The 21,290-nt window shown below is 42.5% G+C and overlaps 1 long non-coding RNA gene across 1 annotated transcript in view; it reads left to right on the forward strand.

Moving 5' to 3' along the window:
• LOC141986132 (uncharacterized) overlaps window positions 1-21,290 on the forward strand; it is a 105,777-nt gene that overhangs the window by 18,126 nt on the left and 66,361 nt on the right. The window lies entirely within an intron of this gene.

Genomic DNA, 21,290 nt, shown 5'->3' on the forward strand with positions numbered 1-21,290 from the left:
TCTCCTGCACTTCAGTTTCCCTCCGTCAAATGGAGATCAGCGTATTTCCCTTGTTTAATTAGACGATAAGCGCTCTAGGGCTCTGTAGGTTTTTGGTACAGTGCTTGGACCAAAGGGGTCCCCGTTTCAGTGGGGCATCTAAGCGTTGCTGTGACATAATGAGAACGGCTCCATCTCAGGAAAGTCCACATGAGTTTTCATGACTCAAGACGGGGTCCCTTGTGCGGAAGGGGATGTCTACACGGCCGTCGGGATGAGATCCCAGCTCGAGAAGACATACCTGAGCTAGCATTGGGGGTGGCTACATCTAAAGAGCTACAGAGACACCGCTGCACCACTGCAGCTGCCCTGCTCTAACGTATCCCTGCAGGCTCTGCCTGCGTGGGTGGGAGGGATTCTCCCGTTGCTGGAGTCAATCCACCTCCCCAAGACGCGGCAGCTAGCTCTAGCGCTGTCTACACCAGGGGCTGGGGCGGGATAGCTGGGGCTGGGTCCATGTTCACACCCTGCAGAGACCTAGCTATACGGGTGCAAATCCCTAGTGTGGACAAGACCTAAGATCTAGCTAGCCTGAGTGCCAGAGCAGGGAAGCTATGGAAGCACAAGCTTCAGTGTGAGCCACACAAACCCACCTGGAACCGTGGGTAATTCTCATGGGGTTCGCCCATCTGCAGCATGCACTGCCGCCGCTTCACAGCTCCAGCAGAGGAGCTAGCTGGGTTAAAGCTAGCCCACGGATGTCTACTCAAGCTGCAATTGCATCTCGCGGTTGCAGTATAGACATGGCCTAAGAATGCAGGACTGCTCAGGAATGTCTAATTATTCACTCTGTGTTTAGGTGGGCTTTGTGGTTTCCGGCGATGTGTTGTTGTCCTCTAAGGGGATTCTAAGAAATGGGCAGTTTTTAAGTCACAGGATTCATAGCGACAGGTTTCAGAGTAAGAGCCGTGTTAGTCTGTATTCTCAAAAAGAAAAGGAGGACTTGTGGCACCTTAGAGACTAACCAATTTATTTGAGCATAAGCTTTTGTGAGCTACAGCTCACTTCATCGGATGCATACTGTGGAAAGTGTAGAAGATCTTTTTATACACACAAAGCATGAAAAAATACCTCCCCCCACCCCACTCTCCTGCTGGTAATAGCTTATCTAAAGTGATCACTCTCCTGATATTGTGTATGATAATCAAGGTGGGCCATTTCCAGCACAAATCCAAGGTTTAACAAGAACGTCTTGGGGGGGGGGGTAGGAAAAAACAAGGGGAAATAGGTTACCTTGCATAATGACTTCGCCACTCCCAGTCTCTATTCAAGCCTAAGTTAATTGTATCCAATTTGCAAATTAATTCCAATTCAGCAGTCTCTCGCTGGAGTCTGGATTTGAAGTTTTTTTGTTGTAATATTGCAACTTTCATGTCTGTAATCGCATGACCAGAGAGATTGAAGTGTTCTCCGACTGGTTTATGAATGTTATAATTCTTGACATCTGATTTGTGTCCATTTATTCTTTTACATAGAGACTGTCCAGTTTGACCAATGTACATGGCAGAGGGGCATTGCTGGCACATGATGGCATATATCACATTGGTGGATGTGCAGGTGAACGAGCCTCTGATAGTGTGGCTGATGTTATTAGGCCCTGTGATGGTGTCCCCAGAATAGATATGTGGGCACAGTTGGCAACGGGCTTTGTTGCAAGGATAGGTTCCTGGGTTAGTGGTTCTGTTGTGTGGTATGTGGTTGCTGGTGAGTATTTGCTTCAGGTTGGGGGGCTGTCTATAGGCAAGGACTGGCCTGTCTCCCAAGATTTGTGAGAGTGTTGGGTCATCCTTCAGGATAGGTTGTAGATCCTTAATAATGCGTTGGAGGGGTTTTAGTTGGGGGCTGAAGGTGACGGCTAGTGGCATTCTGTTACTTTCTTTGTTAGGCCTGTCCTGTAGTAAGTGACTTCTGGGTACTCTTCTGGCTCTGTCAATCTGTTTCTTCACTTCCGCAGGTGGGTATTGTACTTGTAAGAATGCTTGATAGAGATCTTGTAGGTGTTTGTCTCTGTCTGAGGGGTTGGAACAAATGCGGTTGTATCGCAGAGCTTGGCTGTAGACAATGGATCGTGTGGTGTGGTCAGGGTGAAAGCTGGAGGCATGTAGGTAGGAATAGCGGTCAGTAGGTTTCTGGTATAGGGTGGTGTTTATGTGACCATCATTTATTAACACTGTAGTGTCCAGGAAGTGGATCTCTTGTGTGGACTGGACCAGGCTGAGGTTGATGGTGGGATGGAAATTGTTGAAATCATGGTGGAATTCCTCAAGGGCTTCTTTTCCATGGGTCCAGATGGTGAAGATGTCATCAATATAGCGCAAGTAGAGTAGGGGCGTTAGGGGACGAGCCTGGGAGTGGCTAAGTCATTATGCAAGGTAACCTATTTCCCCTTGTTTTTTCCTACCCCCCCCCCCAAACGTTCTTGTTAAACCCTGGATTTGTGCTGGAAATGGCCCACCTTGATTATCATACACATTGTAAGGAGAGTGGTCACTTTAGATAAGCTATTACCAACAGGAGAGTGGGTTTGTGTGTAGGGGGGGGGTAGCTCACGAAAGCTTATGCTCAAATAAATTGGTTAGTCTCTAAGGTGCCACAAGTACTCCTTTTCTTTTAGGATTCATATCAAACTGGGTCCAATTGGTGCTATTTAATCCTTGGCCTGCAATAAGGGCCAAAGCATCCCAGGGAGAGCTTGGGCCAAACATTGTCTCAGAGAGGGTGCATCCCCTTAGTACACCTGGTCAGTCGGTGGTCAGTGTGGAAGGAAGTTAGGCAATGGCCCCGTCTTATTCTGCTTGCCCTCCCAGGCTCATTTAGGATGACGCTCACTCTTGAGGGTGCATGGAGTAGTTACTGTGCTCCTTGAGTGCAGGCCTGACCCTGGGGCAATTAAGTGGGAGGAGCCTCCTTCACGTTGTCCCCTGATACCTGGACCAGTCATCCACCATGTAGCTTAAAGTTGCTTTGGCCTTATTTGCAACTGTATCATATTGCAAACTCACGTTTAATTTTCTGTTCTCTATCACCCCCAGGGTCTCTGTCACTCTGCCTTCACTCTCCCACTTTCCATCTCGCTGGTTGAAAAAAAATGCTTCAAACTTTCATCCTGATTTTTCATCAAAAATTGGCAATTTCCTAATTTTCAACCAGCTCTCATACTTCAGATCACTTTCCTGTGCATTTATTGAACTGGCTTGGATATTTCCACAATGAATCTTATCGGATTGTTGTGTTTTTTCTCTGAGCTCACTGATGTTCTCAGTTCCCCCCAATTTAGTATAGTGCCCACCGGTTTATGTGCTGTTTACTCCTTCCTGCAGATCAGCAGTGAAGATAGCTCAATAAGGTTGCACCTGGCTTGAGTGCAATAGAATTGTTAGGTGCTGTGTCCTGTTAAAAACCTGTCCCGAAGTGTGTTGCTGGATTGAGGCTGGATTGATTCCAGAGTTAGCACAGGAAAGTAGTATCAGGAATCAGGGCCTGCAGCAGAGCTAATCTCCGGGCAACCTCATCTGTCCAGCTAGCTTGCAGCAGGCCGCCTGACTGGCAGTGCTTCTTGATTGGCTGGAGAGGCCAGCAAGGGGGCTCAGCGGGCTGGCTCTTAAACCAGCAGGAGATTGCTGGTTGCTCAGTGCTCATGCCCACCCATGGCTGTCCTACATTACCTTGTTCCTGCTGCTCCTGCCTTGCCTCTGTCCTGCCCCACCTCAGAACCCCTCTTTTCCTGCTACCCTGCTTGCTCCAGTTCCTACCTTCTGGCTTGGCCCTTGGCTCCTGCTTCAGACTACTGACTCCAGAACTGGCACTAGTCCTTGGTACCTGACACCTGCTCTGACCACTAGGATAGACCACCCTTGTCCTAGTCACCTGATGAAAAAATGTTTGAGTAGGTTAGTTTAAAGTTGGTCAACTTCTTAGTACATAGGATCTCGGGCCCTGATATGTTTGGGACTGTAGAAGCACAGGTTAGGAGACAATTCCTGCCTTCAAGAGCTTAAAATCTAGGGAAGCAGAGATGAAATGGCTTACCGAATGTCACATAGTAAAGCCGGAAAGAGAACCCAGCCCTTCTGAGGGGCAGTCTGTTGCCTTAGCCATTAGACCATGCAGCTTCTCCAGCTGCACTGGAAACTCATACAATGTACGCATTCTGCATTAACCAGAGAGAGACTAAAACACGTATGGAAAACCATTTTTGAAAAGGAACCTGTTTAACATGCACTCCTTGTTACTGGCCATTTCATTCAAGGGGAAATTCAACATGCCGTGTCCTCTCATAAAACATCAATGAACCATGCAGTAGTCTAAAGATCCTGTGTAGTGATGTGAGAAATGGTTGGCATGCAAACTAAAATGAATTGTTAATGTTGGCACATTCAGCATTCCAGTATTTTTAAGGGTAATTATTGTTGCTGTATGGATTCTAGCTGGTAATTCCCAGTCTTAATTATCTTGCATTTAGTTACAGCAAATGGGTCACTAATTCTTTAAATGTAAATAAATTAGCATGAGCATGTGCTTAATGGGCTCGTTCATATTTTCCTTTGCACCAACACTGGAAATTATTCTCCTGTAACTAAGCACCTCCGTATTTTGTGGCTGTTTATTTATCTCTCCTTCTCCTTTTGAAAGTAACATAGTCAAGATAAATTATTGGGTATCTTTTAGGTACTTGAGTGATGAATGTGGTAGCTATTTCCATGCCATTAGTTCGCTGTACAGGGCATTTTGTGTTTGTTTGGTGGGGGTGGGGGGCAGATGAATGAAGTGCAAATGTTAACTACATATTAAACAAACTTGATTTATTCTGAAATGTAATAAAGCTCAGGGATGAGATTGCCTCATAAAGAAATGTCCTTGGTCTAGAAATGTCTGATGAATCAAATACCCCTAATCTAAACCCACCTTTACTTATTGGGTTCAGTAAACAGTTTGTCTGCACCCAAGAAACACACATTTTGTTTTTCAGCATAACACTCAAAATGTATGTCTCTAAATGTCATGTATCACTACTGGTCATCATCACAGCGACATGGGGTTTGGTAACAAATTGATGTGATGTTGACATCATGAGCTCGGCAAAATCTTGTCATGGGTTAGGTTACTCCTTCCTGAAACTGAATGCACCCTTTGTTTAAGACAGCTGAAAGAGACAGTTAAGGGAACCTACCTAAAACAAGGCAGAACAGAGTTTGCCCAGAAACTAGTACTGTGCAGGTGGAGGGTTCCATGGGATACCAGGGTTTTTTTAGGGCCGGGGGGGGGGGGGATCTGTGTATGTATAAAAGACAAGCTGGAGGGCAGACAAACTGAGAGAGACTTAGGGAAGGCAAAAGATCCAAGCAGCATCCTGTAAGCATGGTGTGACCCTGAAAGAAGTCTTCAGAGGGGCTGGGGGGTGCTGACTGAAAGAAGCTTGGGCCCATAAGCAAACTACTACCTTTGTCTTTGATTTAGAGATGCAAAACTTTGTGCACTCCTTGTAAATCAACAAGGTTATACCAAGGGAAATACAAGACTCCATCATCAGTTTCTGCTCTCAGCTGGAATAATCTACAAGGTCCCATACATTCACTCGCCGTTTGGGTTGAAAAGGGGTAAGATTATAAGTCCTGTACACCGTATTGTTTGTTGCATTGCTCAGTGATCGCATTTACTTGCCAGGCTTTTCTTTGTTAATAACTTAGCTTTCACTTATCATTAAAAATATGAGAGCCCTCAGTTGTGACAGAGACATACACCAACTTCAAATCACTGGGAATTGCATGTGTCCTAAATAATGGTTTGGGTTTTTTATTATTATTATTTTTTAAGACACCATGGTCCCCATTCTGCCTTGGATTGACCTAGCAGCAATTCCCATTTAAACCAGTGGGAGTTCCAGTCATTTAACTAAGAGCAGACTTGTCCCAAAGTATGCACCTGACCTGTTGTTGGCAGGGTAGCAGCCCAAGAGCCTTGTCCTTTGGAAAAACTAGATTTATGGGTCCTCTTTGCACTGTCAACAAAGGGAAAACTTGGGGCTTTTTTCTGCCTCAGTGCGCTTCCTCCACTGGTAGCAACGGTGAAGTATAGAGCAGGAAAAACACAGGTGTACTTTCCGATATGTCAGCCAAACCTTCAGAAGAAGAAAGAAGCCAGGTGTGGGCAATGGATGCTTGTGTGTGGGCTAAGGTGTGGTCCTCATACACATGCTACCCATAACAGGGTTCAAAAAAGAACTAGATAAATTCGTGGAGCACAGGCCCATTAGTCACTATTAGCCAGGATGGGCAGGGATGGTGTCCCTAGCCTCTGTTTGCCAGAAGCTGGGAATGAGCGACAGAGGATGGATCACTTGAGGACTGCCTGTTCTGTTCATTGCCTCTGAATCACCTGGCTTTGGCCACTGTCAGAAGACAGAATACTGGGCTAGATGGACCATTGGTCTGATCCAGTAGGACTGTTCTTATGTTCTTATGTCAGAGGCCTTAAATGCTACTGATAGGCAAAAGACATTTGGTGGCTGCTCAGTGGTACTCTAATGCGGGATCAGGTTCTCCTGTTCTCTTTCTTTGCTCATCACTTTGTTTCTTATGTTCATATCCCAAACCTGGGCTGGGTGGGACCTGCCATTGTGAAGCAAACCTTACAACATCCCTGTGAGGCAGGTAGTGTTATAACCCCTTTACCGATGAGGAGACAGAGCTACCAAGTCAGTTGTCTAAGGTTACATGCACAGCAAGTCAATGCCGTGGCCAGGAATAGAAAGTTGGTGTTATGACTCCCAGGCCTTGCTGGAACCAGTAGGCCAAACTGTTGCTTTCTAGTTGATCTTTACCAAGATTTTCCAAAATATTAATGGCTGAAGTTTGGCTCCTAAATCCATTTTAGGCACCTGAATAAATGGTCTCACTTTCAAAAGTACTTAGTTCCCAGCAGCTCTAATTGATTTCAAAGCATTCCAAAATATTGTGGAAAGCAATGAAAGACATGGGACAACATTTTCACATAGTCTGGTTTTCAGCAAAGCTGATTGAGTTCAATGAAAGATGTGTGTAATCAACACCTTTGAAAACAAGGTCAGATATTTAGCTGGTTAACTTCACAGATCCACATTTGAAAGGTCCTAACAATTCACAAGATCCTGTAGTTTTTATATATTCTGAACTCCCATTAACTTCAGTTATGCAAATACATTGGCTGCAGGATTGGAAAAATATTCATTTATATTAGATTTCTAATAGTACCCCTTTTGCTCTGGGTGGTTAGCCAAGATTTGGGGTATTGTAGGTTGCTTCTGTTAGAAGGAGAAATTGATGATGGAGCCAGGTATTCTTTCCATAAATCTTCTTTATTTATAAAGAAAGTACACAAAATCCTGTTTTCCTGATCACAGTAGGAATCAAGTAACAGGAGGCAGTTTCCCTGTTCAATTTCCCAAGCCTCTTTTTATAGCCAGCACTTTGCCCAAAAAGCTCTCTCTTGCTTAACTTTCTCTCACATTCCACATGCCTCTCTGGCTGCTGTTGGCTTTCTTCTGACTTCTCTGTCTGCTTCTGAGGTGTCTCTGCCATCTCTGTGCACACATATGCACAGCTCCACCAAAAGAGTGCCCAGCCCTCTGCATTTGCATTCAGCCCCCATTGAACCCCTCCACTCACCTAGCTTAGTGCCAGACCAGTCTTGCACATGGCCTGTGTTTTGGGCAGTGATGCCTATTGTCTCAGCTATCTTATTCCTTAAAGCAGCTTAATTGCTTCTTACCTTTATCCTGAATGAAGGGCAGCTGTATGCCCAACAATTTCAACAAGATTTCAGCCAACCCCTAGCATAACATTTATTATGTGTTTATACAGTGCCCAGTACATTGTCATGCTACTGTGGTACTTACAATAATCCATGATAAGAAGTCACTGTTTAGAGTCAGTCTAATTTTGCATGTATATGATTAGAAAAGGCTTAATTACTATCTGCAGTAGCTATCTTTTCTCTGGATTTGTTAGTCATTTTATGTATTCTTGCCGTTTGCATGAAGGTGGGCAACATCTCCCTCTGGAAGCTGGTGCTTGACATTATGAACTGAATTCATCACCTGTGTAAGGCAGCACAGCTCTCATTGACTTCACTAGGCCTTGCATCTACTGATATCAGGGTTCCATAAAATGCTGTGTAGTGTCAAAGGGGCAAAGGGGTCCCATAGTGACTCTAAAAAGCACACCGGAGATTTACCATCATGTACTACACAGGAAGTTAACACAGGATGCAGGTGATGAGTTGGGACTGCTGTTTAGTCATGGATTCAGGACTTTAAGGCCAGAAGTAATCATCTAGTCTGACTTCCTGCATTACACAGGCCAGAGAATTACACCCAGTAATTCAGGTTTCAGAGTAACAGTCGTGTTAGTCTGTATTCGCAAAAAGAAAAGGAGTACTTGTGGCACCTTAGAGACTAACCAATTTATTTGAGCATAAGCTTTCATGAGCTACAGCTCACTTCATCAGATGCATAGAATGGAACATTATATATACATACATACAGATAAGTTGGAAGTTACCATACAAACTGTGAGAGGCTAATTAGTTAAGATGAGCTATTATCAGCAGGAGAAAAAAAACTTTTGTAGTGATAATCAAGATGGCCCATTTAGACAGTTGACAAGAAGGTGTGAGGATACTTAACTTAAGGAAATAGATTCAATATGTGTAATGACCCAGCCACTCCCAGTCTCTATTCAAACCCAAGTTAATAGTATCTAGTTTGCATATTAATTCAAGCTCAGCAGTTTCTCGTTGGAGTCTGTTTTTGAAGCTTCTAAGATGCCTGAAGTCCTCCCGTTCTTTTTGCGGGTACAGACCAACACGGCTGCCACTCTGCAACCTGCTTATGTGCTTTTGAAAATCCCAGCTGAAAATCCTAGCTGAATTTTTATGTCTTTTGAGAAATCAGACTCCTGGACTGTATTTTGAGTCTGTAATGCTCTCCATCCAGAAGGATCCCAGAATACTTCACATGCAATAAATATTATGGGTTATTTCTTCCACCATTGAAATTCAGCCTTTTCTGGGATAGAACACAGCATATATTTGACAGTGCACATCATTTTAGGACAGGACGTGAGGAAGAACACCATGTCCAACTGAAATAGCAGGGGGAATTTAGGGCAGCAGAATGTAATCTGGCTAGAACACCAGTCCTCACTTTATCATTCCTGGGAAGAATGCCAGGGGATCTTTTAAAGGCCATGAATGGTCAAGACATTTCATGAGGGATCACAGGGAGAGAGCTGAAAATAGCTGTGTAGACATTGGGCTTGAGAGCCTGAGCTCCAGCGTGAGTCACAACATCAAAGCAACATCTATGCAGCTATTTTTAGCATGCTAGTGCAAGCCCCACTAACACAAGTCTGTTGACCCAGGCTAGGAAGCTCGCTCCTACAGAAGCAGTGTAGACATATCCTTGGAGGGATGTGAGGAACGAATTGAGACTCTACAATCTCTTGGCAACAGCGGTGAGAGAGTGGATTTACTCCTCAGACTTTGCATCAGTAATTCCTGCATCCAGCCCACATCTTGAAGTTGAGTTAGAGCATATCCTTCAGACGGAGAAATCCAATCTTCATTTAAAGATTTCTGGTGATGGAGAATCCACATCACCCGTAGATAAGTAGTTCTAATGGTCAATTATCCTCACTGTTAAAAATTTGCATCTTATTTTTAGTCTGAATGTATTTAACTTCTGCTTCCAGCCATTGGATCACATTATTTTTTGTCTGCTAGATCGAAGATCTCTACTGTCAGAAATATTCTCATTATGTTGGTATTTATAGGTTGTGATTCGACATATTTTATTGCTCATAATAACATGATTGGTTTACTTTTTCTTGGTCCTCCTCACACACTCTCACCTGTGACATTTTATCACTATTCTAGACTGCGAATTGCCTAGCTCAGGGACTGTGAGCTGTAGCTCGTGAAAGCTTATGCTCAAATAAATGTGTTAGTCTCTAAGGTGCCACAAGTCCTCCTTTTCTTTTTGCGAACACAGAGTAACACGGCTGCTACTCTGAAACCTGTTTTACTTGTGTATACAGTGCCTGGTACAATAGGATCCTGATCCTTGAATGTTGCCTCAGTGTGCCACTTAGACTTGGTGCATAGGACTATGACTTGAGACACAAAGTTCAATTCCTGCTTCCTTTGAAAACTACCTGGGAGACCTTGGACAAGTCATTTGGTTTTAGAGCTGTAGAAATAATGGATTTTCCAGTTCGTCTGTTCTAAAATTTTTTTTCTTTTTTAAAGGGTCTTGCTTGGTGCAACCAAATTTGGATTTTTTTTTTTTTTTTTAGAATTTCCAGGAAACTGAAAAATTAAAAAAAAAATCAAGTAAAAAAAACATTTTGTTTGGATTTTGAGCACTTTTTTAAAACATTTTTTCATTGTTTTAAAATAAAATTGAAATAAATGTCTAAAGAAAAATGTCATTCAGACCCCAAACACTGATATTTTTTCTTTTAAAAATGACTTTTTATTTTTACAGATTTGTTTTTCACCTGAAATAAGGTGGCCACATCGACATGAATTGGTGACATGTTTCAGTGTCATTGAAGTGAGATGTTTTTTCAAACAAAAGTTTTCAGCCAAAAACTTTCACCCAGCTCTACTTAGTTTGCCCTGTATTCCAGCTCCCCATCTGTGAAATGACAATTATATTTTCCTATTTCATGTTGTTGTGAGAATAACACCCATTGATGAGCTGGAGGCATGCAGACACTATGGTAATGGTGCAGGGGAGGGAAAAGTGCTTGTATAGATATTGAAATACAAACAAATTGTTATTCTCTTACACAGGGTCCTGCACTTAGGATGGAAGAATCCAATGCACCGCTACAGACTAGGGACCGAATGGCTAGGCAGCAGTTCTGCGGAAAAGGACCTAGGGGTGACAGTGGACGAGAAGCTGGATATGAGTCAACAGTGTGCCCTTGTTGCCAAGAAGGCCAATGGCATTTTGGGATGTATAAGTAGGGGCATAGCGAGCAGATCGAGGGATGTGATCGTTCCCCTCTATTCGACACTGGTGAGGCCTCATCTGGAGTACTGTGTCCAGTTTTGGGCCCCACACTACAAGAAGGATGTGGATAAATTGGAGAGAGTCCAGCGAAGGGCAACAAAAATGATTAGGGGTCTAGAGCACATGACTTATGAGGAGAGGCTGAGGGAGCTGGGATTGTTTAGTCTGCAGAAGAGAAGAATGAGGGGGGATTTGATAGCTGCTTTCAACTACCTGAAAGGGGGTTCCAAAGAGGATGGCTCTAGACTGTTCTCAATGGTAGCAGATGACAGAACGAGGAGTAATGGTCTCAAGTTGCAATGGGGGAGGTTTAGATTGGATATTAGGAAAAACTTTTTCACTAAGAGGGTGGTGAAACACTGGAATGTGTTACCTAGGGAGGTGGTAGAATCTCCTTCCTTAGAGGTTTTTAAGGTCAGGCTTGACAAAGCCCTGGCTGGGATGATTTAACTGGGAATTGGTCCTGCTTCGAGCAGGGGGTTGGACTAGATGACCTTCTGGGGTCCCTTCCAACCCTGATATTCTATGATTCTATGATTCTATGAAGGCCCCTGTGGCTGGGAGAGAAGAGAGATACAGGGACCAAAAGGGTCAGTGTAAGGGGGACCAGTCTATGGTTATTTCCATTCTACCATTTTGAATTTTGTTATAAACGTACAGTTTGTCTTTCAGAAACTGTTTAAAAAAATCAAGCTGTGATTTCTGAATCTTTCCCCACTGGAGAAATACTACTGGGGAGAAAACCTGGATTTGTGCTGGAAATGGCCCAACTTGATTATCATACACATTGTAAGGAGAGTGATCACTTTAGATAAGCTATTACCAGCAGAAGAGTGGGGTGGGGGGAGAGAAAACCTTTTGTAGTGGTAAACACCCATTTTTTTCATGGTTTGTATGTATAAGAACATCTTCTGTATTTTCCACAGTATTCATCCGATGAAGTGAGCTGTAGCTCACGAAAGCTTATGCCCAAATAAATTGGTTAGTCTCTAAGGTGCCACAAGTACTCCTTTTCTTTTTACACTGAGAGGGACTGTCATGGGGCATTTAAAAGATTAAACAGAGAGGTGCTTGCATAAGGCCAAAGCCATCAATTCCAGAGGCTTGTTGCATGGAGTATTGTTCATTTTGCAGATTACAAGTTAGCCACTGAAATGAAAAATTGTTGGGTGAATTACCTCCTTTAAAAAGGAAAATGGAGCAGAAGGATGCTGCAACAGGGACTGATAGTTCACCACAGTGATATGCCTCAGCCATAGACTGCTGGGTTGATTGTCTGCAAAAACAAAGTAATGCGTCATTTGAGTGCATTCATTTTCAGATATTTTCTTTGAAAAGGAGGACACAGGACATGGATTGCCAACCGCTAGTAAATAATACAATATATTCTTTGCATGTGGTTATCTTTAATACATTCTGTAGGGGTATTCTTTCCATGCCCATTCTTCTCAACTTTCAAACGTGCCAATCAAATGAATGAACGTGGAAAAAATGTATTTGGTTGTACGTCACACCATACTTTATAGATTACAGTGATTTCTTACAAGAATAAAAGTTTTAAAGGATGTTTTCTTACTGAGAAAATAAAATGAAACTGGTTTTAAGAGAACTGGAAACATAAAGCGTATTACATACTGATCCCTCAGTGTAGGTCATCATCAGTATTTAAACCAGATTTTCAGTTCAGGCCACTACCACTTGAGTTCCTAGAATAATTGCTAGCCTTTATGTGAACCAGCCATGAGAGGGGGATTTGACACACATTTTCCCACTGGGTTACAAAGCTATCTGCTAGAATTGAATATGGCACAATAGTAGAAGACTGGATAGCCCAGATTCTGGGTTCTATACCTGGCTTTGGGAGGGGACTGTTCTGCAGTGGTTAGAGTTAGCATAATCAAGGTGCAGACAGTGTCTTCTGGGGAGCAGGTGATTCAGTGGCTAGTGTTACTTTTCCTAACCTAGAAACTAAGCTCCAAACTCTTTAGTGAATACCAAATCCCTAGAAAGAAAATCAGGATTGCTAACCAAAAAAGGGACTAAATTTGTAACAATTAATATTTGTGATATAGTCCAGATAGATGTAGTGGTAAGTAACATTGCATAAGATTGCAACAGTGATTACTTATCAAGTAATTAGCTTTTCCATTATTTATGTTCATGCATACTGTGAAATTCTGTCTACCTTCTAATGTGGACCCAATTATCACAGTATTTGAGTTCTTCACAAACATTTATTACTTAATTTATCCTCACAACAGCCCTATAAGGTAGGGAAATATTATTACCTCCCTATTTTACAAATGGGGAACTGAGCACAGATAAATGAAGTCACACGGGAATTGCATAGCAGAGCTAAGGTGTTGAGTCCCATGCCAACCAAAAAACTATCCTTTTGACCATCAGCATAAAACTATATCAAGCAAAATTAAAAAGACTGATAATTTTAACACAATGACACTTGAAATAATACTGAATTACTGGTCAGTGCTTAGTGAAGTAAAGGTGGAAAGAAGCTCAGTGGGAATTATTAAATTATCATTTGTCACTTTAGCCATCCTTTCAAGTGTTCTTTAATTTCTCTCGGGCATATTTGCTATAACCTACAATTGCAGACGTAATATGGGTTCGTTTGTCTAGTTGTTTTTAGATTACCTGGCTTCTGTGCTTTCAGGCATGCATTTTCTATATATTAGCTGAGATATTATAATGTAATTGCACAATTCCACAGAGAACATATCCAACTTCTGCTCCATGTATTTTTATAAGGCACCCTCACGATAAGGCATTTTTCTTTGTCTGAGAGGATAATATGTTAATTAAAGGTAAATGGATTCTTACAGGGGGGTGCTTTCATTTCAGAATTTTTCCCAGTTTGGGAGCTTTAGGCTATGTCTACACTGCAATAAAAGACCCATGGATGAGCGTCCCGGAGTCTGGATCAATGGACCCAGGCTGGTGGAGCATGGGTTGCAGAGCTAATAGTATCAGGGTAGACATTTGAGCCTGGCCTCCAGCCCCTTAATATAAGCCCTATGAGCCTGAGTCAATATACTTGGGCTCCGAGACGCAGTGTCATGGGTTTTCTTTGCAATGTAATCATGCCTTTATTTCTTAGTATCCAGAATGATAACACCCAAGAACCCAAATACAGAGAAAGAGAAAACAGGTTTCTCCCTAAAATAGAGAAGCACAACTCACCCCACCTTCTCGCTGAAGACTGATTGTTGCTTCCAGGTGCTGCACTACAGAGCCCCTCGTGTCTATTTTAGGGAGCAGCCTGTTTTTTTCTCTCTCTGTATTTGGGTTCTTGTATGTTATTGTTCTGAATACTAAGAAATAAAGTGGTGTTATGTTGCAACCTTCCAGCAAGAGTAGTTATGTTTGTATCTAACTTCTCTTCATGTGTGCACACCTAAAATAAGCAGAAAATAACACACATTTTGCCAATGTGCACAGTGAACCCGGTGACCATAGTGGCTGATATGCTGCTATTTTACAGGAATTAGCTGCAACCCAAGGATGAACAGAAGTGATGGAGAAAACAGTCATAGAACACATATTATACATGAGCAGTGGTGTGATGGTGGAGCTTGTAGAGTCCAGCAAGGGCTGGTGGTTGGCGGCTGACATGAACTCTGTCCAGGCCCTTTGAGGGCTGGGAGGCAGATATTTTGATGGATCTGGATCTTGGACCCTGTTTAGCTTTAATCAGATCTTGAATATAGCAGGTGTGCAAAGCAGGTTCTTAGCATAGAAAGCAGGTGCACCAAGTTCTTGGCGCCTGATCCAAAGCTCGTGGACGTCAATGGAAAAGTTCCATTGCCTTGGATGCATGTTGGATCAGTCCTTTAGAGTGCAAAAACTGCAGAAGGTGATTGGATTAACTCTATGAATAATGGGCAGAGAGAGAAAGGAACTGAAGATCGGAAACTGCTTGCTGTTGCCAGATGGCTATTGCCACCCTGTGGTCTTTGATGTATGTCAGCAAGAAACTCAACATGCTGTTTTGTGTGGCATTTGAAACATTCCACAATCAGAAAAGGAGGACTTGAGGCACCTTAGAGACTAACCAATTTATTTGAGCATAAGCTTTGGTGAGCTACAGCCCACTTCACTGGATGCATTCAGTGGAAAATACAGTGGGGAAATTTATATACACAGAGAACATGAAACAATCGGTGTTACCATACACACTGAAACGAGAGTGATCAGGTAAGGTGAGCTATTACCAGCAGGAAAGCGGGGGTGGGGGGGTGGGGGGTGGGAGAGCCTTTTGTAGTGATAATCATGGTGGGCCATTTCCAGCAGTTGACAAGAATGTCTGAGGAACAGCATGTGTGTCGGGGGGGAATAAACATGGGGAAATAGTTTTACTTTGTGTAATGACCCATCCACTCCCAATCTTTATTCAAGCCTAAGTTAAATGTATCCAGTTTGCAAATTAATTCCAATTCAGCAGTCTCTTGTTGGAGTCTGTTTTTGAAGTTTTTTTGTTGAAGAATTGCCACTTTTAGGTCTGTAATCGAGTGACCAAAGATATTGCAGTGTTCTCCGACTGGTTTTTGAATGTTATAATTCTTGACGCCTGACTTGTGTCCATTTATTCTTTTACGTAGAGACTGTCCAGTTTGGCCAATCTCTTCACGGAAGCTTATGCTCAAATAAATTTGTTAGTCTTTAAGGTGCCACAAGTACTCCTTTTCTTTTTGTGGATACAGGCTAACACGGCTGCTACTCTGAAACCTGTCATTCCACAATCAGTGCCCAGCTAATAAAAAGGGGTTGGGCAGAATGAAGACACCAGCTTTGCATTGTCACCGGCTGGACTGTTTGCAGAAAGGATTGACATCAGACCAACGGGCAGGTGGCCTTGTCTATGTTTGTAAGTCTTCTAGCAGCTTTTGTCAGTTTGCTAACAGTATCCTTTCCACTGGGGGGCAATCCGTTCACAACTGACAACCCCATTACACAGGCTGTGAATCTGGCATTGCCTGGTAATGTCTTCTGGGAGCTCAGATGCCACTATGTAAAGCACCGATGTAGGAAAAAATTAATTATCAAAGTATCCAAGAAAGCAAATTATTATTTTTTATCCCGCAGTGTAACTTTTTTCTGACAATTCTGCCTTCTGGAGTGTGTGTATGGTAAGCAATATACATAGAGCTAAGTCATGAGCTGGCCTGAACATTTGTGCAGGGGAATGTGGGGGACTAAGGTGCCCCTTGATTAGTCTGTGTGGGCTACCCACATTGTGTTGCAACACAGGGAGGCAGAGCAGCCTCATTGGATGGGTAAACCACAAAAAACCTCTCCCTAATCATGAATCAAATTTTAAACATGAAAGGCCTAATACCACTAAACTCAGTGGCAGAATAGCTCAAACAGAATATGAATGTTACCCACAAACATGAAAAATCCAATATAAAGTTGAACTCTGTAATTCAGAGTCACGTTCATGACTTCAAAAAGAATCTCAACAGCTCTTAAGAGATTAGAAACTCTTTACAGTCCTCATAATCGGAGTGAGGCATTCTGTCGTCTTTAAACAGGCTTTTATGATCTTTCACACACAAAAAAGTCTAAAAGTAATAAATAACATTCTGTCACCATTTCTCACTGCTATGCTGACTGACCTTCCTCCACAAATATACAAGTTCCAACCCCAAGCAATTCTGGTCCCCAAAACTCATTCATTACTGCCCCACCAATACAATCAATTCCACCCCCTTGCTACTCTGCATTCTTGGTGTGCTGAACACCACAACAAGATCCAGTGGCTAGAAGTTGGAGATAGATACATTCAGGCTACAACTAGGCACCGATTTTTAAACTAAGAGGGAAATTAACTAGTGTACCAAGAAATAGCCTGGATGCAGGAATTCAGTGCTAATCAGGAGGCCAGACTCGATGATCAAAAGGATCTCTTTCTGGCCTTAAAATCTATGGCTCTATGACTACCTGCCTAATGTTGTTGGGAGATTGTGGCTGAATGCTGCCTGGTGAAGATACAAAACAAAAGTACAGAGAAGCACTGAAGAACATAGAATGGGTCATGCTGAAATTCCTGCCATTGGTTCATCAGTTCTTGTATCTTGCCTCCATCAGTGGGCAAAAGGTAAAGCTTTTGAGGAAGGTGAAAACCCTCAATGCACCTACCAACCATGCTACACTTGTATGGGACATTGTCTTCTTTATTTCTCCTCCTTTGACCTTTGCTGTCAAATATGCATGTGATCCATTTAACCTCTACAGCAGGAAACCTCATTAGTAATTTGGCTCAATGGATGAGGCACCCATCTGGAAGCCAGAAGACCTGAGGTCTGTCCTGATTTGCTGTGTGATCTTGGACAAGTCAATGAGAGGTAACTAAATTACTATCTGCCTCAGTTTCTCTCTCTGTAACTGGGGATAATGCTGTTTACCCATTCTTGTGCTTTGAGATCTGTACACACAAAGTGCCAAATAGAATAGAACTTACATAGCTATACATATGATTAGAGGCCATAAAATAATTCAACCTTTTTAGAAACCCAGCCACGCACAGCACCTGACTCAATGACTTAGCGTGACCCTGAATTCAACAGGTTCACCGCTGATTGTGTAAAAATGTACAGCATTTTACTGGGTCTGACTTAGTGACTCTTTAATCAGATCCCAGTTAGCGACTTCCTCTTATAACCCTGTAATGAGCAGAAAGTGTTTGGATTTTTTTTAAAAAAATCAAATCTCAACAGCAGCATATTAAGGGGCAAGTTTTCTTTTTGTGAAGATGGGCAGATCCTGAGCTGGTTTAAATTGCCCTAGCTCCACTGAAAGCAACTGAGCTGTGACTATTTGCAGCAGCTCAGGACGCAGCCCCCATACACCCCGATAAATAACATCTGATTCTGGGCTGCACATGCAGGAGGAGACAACCCCTATAACGAGAGGGGAATATGTTGGTTTTAAACCACCTTTGCATCAGCCAGATTCTGGGTTCCTAGGGGATGGGTGAGACCCCTGACATAAATTAGAGCATCTAAGGGCTGTTTTAATTTATGGCAGCTTCCTATGGGCTGCCTATGGGTTGTATCACTATCCAGAAGACCTACATTGGCTTGCATAATGGATACATCTGCTCGCACTCCACGCGCACCCCTTCTGCTGGGAGTTGCAAAGGCAGCAGGGTAGGGCCACCTGCTTTGGTGGCATTGTCCCTCTGCCTCTTGTGGCATCTTTAAAAGCTCCTGTGATGGGACGGCTGGCCCTCACTGGCAGAAAAGTGGTTAAAACAGTCCTAGAGTGGCTGCGCCGGAGGCAGCCAATTCAAAAGGTGCTGAGAGGAGCAGCCAATCATGGCCCAGCAGGGCAGGGCAGAGCGGAGGGCAGTAGCGGACTGGAGCTCAAAGGGAGAAGACAAGGTTCCTAGCAGAGGGAAGGGGCCTCAGCACCTGGGACAATTCCGTGCTGCAAGCAGGGACCAGGGAAGCTACGGAGAGATCCTGATGGACTGCGAGGGCCCGTAGGCCGAGGCACTGAGGTAAGGGCAGATAAGGGTGCTGGAGCCACATGGGAAGTGGCCTGGGGACAAAGGACTGTAATTGACACTGAGGTAGTGCCTGGGTGGAGATTGCAGGTCCCCCGGAAGGGGAGAACACACAGCGTGGCACAGCCAGTGGGCACTGTGACTGAAGAGGACCCTGTGGTTCTTGGGGTCCAGAAACAGAGGTGGCAGCGGGTGAGACACCACCAGAAGAGGGTACAGAGCTAATTTCCAAGAGAGCCAGTAGGAGGTGCCACAGTGGTGAGCTGCACCCTGTCACAGCTCTATATGATTATGGGCACAGGGCAGCACATAGGGACTGATGTGTGAGAAAATACCTGTCACTGAGCATTGTCAGTCTTGCCTGGTTAAATCAGTTGGATTTTAGTTGTAACAGTGTTCCAGAAGTCCTTTCCCATGCACAGCATGGACAATAGGTACACTAAAATACGAGGTTTTAAGGGTGGAGATCATTCTGCTAGACCAGTGATATTCAGACTTAGGGGTGCAAGCCGCAAGTGGCTCTTTAATGTGTCTCCTGCACGATCGAAGCACATGATATTAAAACACTGTGGGATTTAGTTATTAATCAATCAGGATGCTTTTACTATATTATTAACCAACTGTAGTTAATAAAATAATAATATTTGGACAATCATTTTGCTGTGAGAGATTATATCGCCATCATACCGTTTAAATATGGATATATAGTACTATAATGAATGAAACAATGAATCACACTACTATGGCTCTGTTGGGTAATGTTGATTGCTAATTTGGCTCCTAAATCACTGAGGTCTGAGTATCGCTGTGCTGGATTATTGTTAGATTATGGATGCTGTATCCTTTCTAAAAGAATTAAATGTGATTGGCTGCAAATCTACAGAGCCTCTGAAATCTTTTTGTCATCTGTGAGCACCAGAGCAGCCTTCCAAGAGCTGTATGTCCAGAGAGGTATTTGTTCTGGTGGGAACCAGGAAAAACCACAGCCTTCAAAATGCTGATGGGATATTATGGTCAGCAGTGGAAATTCAGTCCTAACGGACACATGTGGGAAGCCCCTCCTGAGCTGGTAAGGTGAAAAACAGAAGTGGAAAGATTTAAGACAATATTAACTTAGCCTTTATTGTGATCATTATTTAATTATGTTCTATTTTTCAAGACAACCAACTTAACCTAAGTTTGAAACTCAGTTTGGCACCAGCACAGGAGGGGACCCGGCCTTCACCATAGCAATGCCAGCAGGTGTCAGCATTTCAATACATACCTTCCCCCTTTTCACCACAAACATGTTTTAAAAATTCACTGAATAGAGAAACTTACTATAGAAAATCCAAGCCCAGGGGGGACATCATTGTTATATGGTTATACCACTGATGAACATTAATGGGCAAAAAGGTCCAGATTTTCCAAAGCGCTTGGCACTTAGCAGGTTCCACTGTTCTCTTTAATAACAGGGACGCTTCATTTAGGCTCCTAAGTGGGAACAGAGCACTTCTTAACATCTGGCCCTTGCTTCATAATGCTGACCATCTCTAGTATCTACATTATTTTCAACTGAACAGTTTCCTGTGGTAAAACGCAGTTTCATCAAAGTCACAGTATTTTGCAGGGACATACTGACTTTGACGTTTTCAGTAGAAAAGTGTTGAAATCATTTAGACTTTTCTCATTTCATTTTGATAACGTTAATACTTTGTTTTTTTAAGGTAAAAACATTGTGCTTTATATTTCTCATTTTATTTAATTCCCTTTAGATTTTTATATTATATAAATTTTAATATTTTATATAAAACTATATAATTGTATAGCATTATATATATATAGTATATAACTATCAAATCTAAATGTTTTATATATTCATATTTCATGTTAATGTTTCAATATTAGTGGACAAAATATTTCTGCCTCTTCAAAATAAAACAATTGATTAATTTCCAGATTTTTTTTTTTTTTAATTTCTGTTCCACAAGACATTTTGACTTGTCTGATTCTATATGGGGAATTGATTTCATTCTGAGACTTGTAGACTGTGATCGAGTCACCCTTTAACCTTCTCTTAGATAAACTAAATTTATTGAATTTCTTTAGTCTTTTACTATAAAGCATGTTTTCCAGACCTTGAATCATACTGTAGCTCTTTTCTGAACCTTTCCAAATTTAAGATAATCAGAGAGACTTTGTGATACAAGATAGAATACTGCTACTTGGCTTTGCCTAAACACATCAACTAAGAAGGAATTGAAGTAGGAGGCTGTTATGTAAGAGCCAGGCTAGGTACACTAGGAAGAATAAGATGGATGAGACTAGAGCCACCTTAAAATCAGTGGTGCTACTCATGTGGGTGTGTTAAGTCTTTAAGATGGCATGGATTATTATACAAGATGCAATTTACACTTTATTCTTAATACAGTGCTTTCAACCAAGGACTTCAGGAACTATTTGGGATACAAGAAATGATAACTCAAACTGCTCACCCAGTTTTGAACCAACCCTATTTTGAGGTTTAAAAAAACATTGGATACATTTTCTCCCATTATTTTCCATCTTCAGAACCACTCTTTGAAGTACTTGGATTTGGCTGAGACACAACTGTACAGAAAGGATGCCTTTGCCATACTGTGTTTCTAACGAGACTGGAAGAAGAAAGCCTCAGAACTCTTATGGGAT

Source organism: Natator depressus, chromosome 4 (genome assembly GCF_965152275.1).
Source record: "Natator depressus isolate rNatDep1 chromosome 4, rNatDep2.hap1, whole genome shotgun sequence".
NCBI lineage: Eukaryota > Metazoa > Chordata > Testudines > Cheloniidae > Natator > Natator depressus.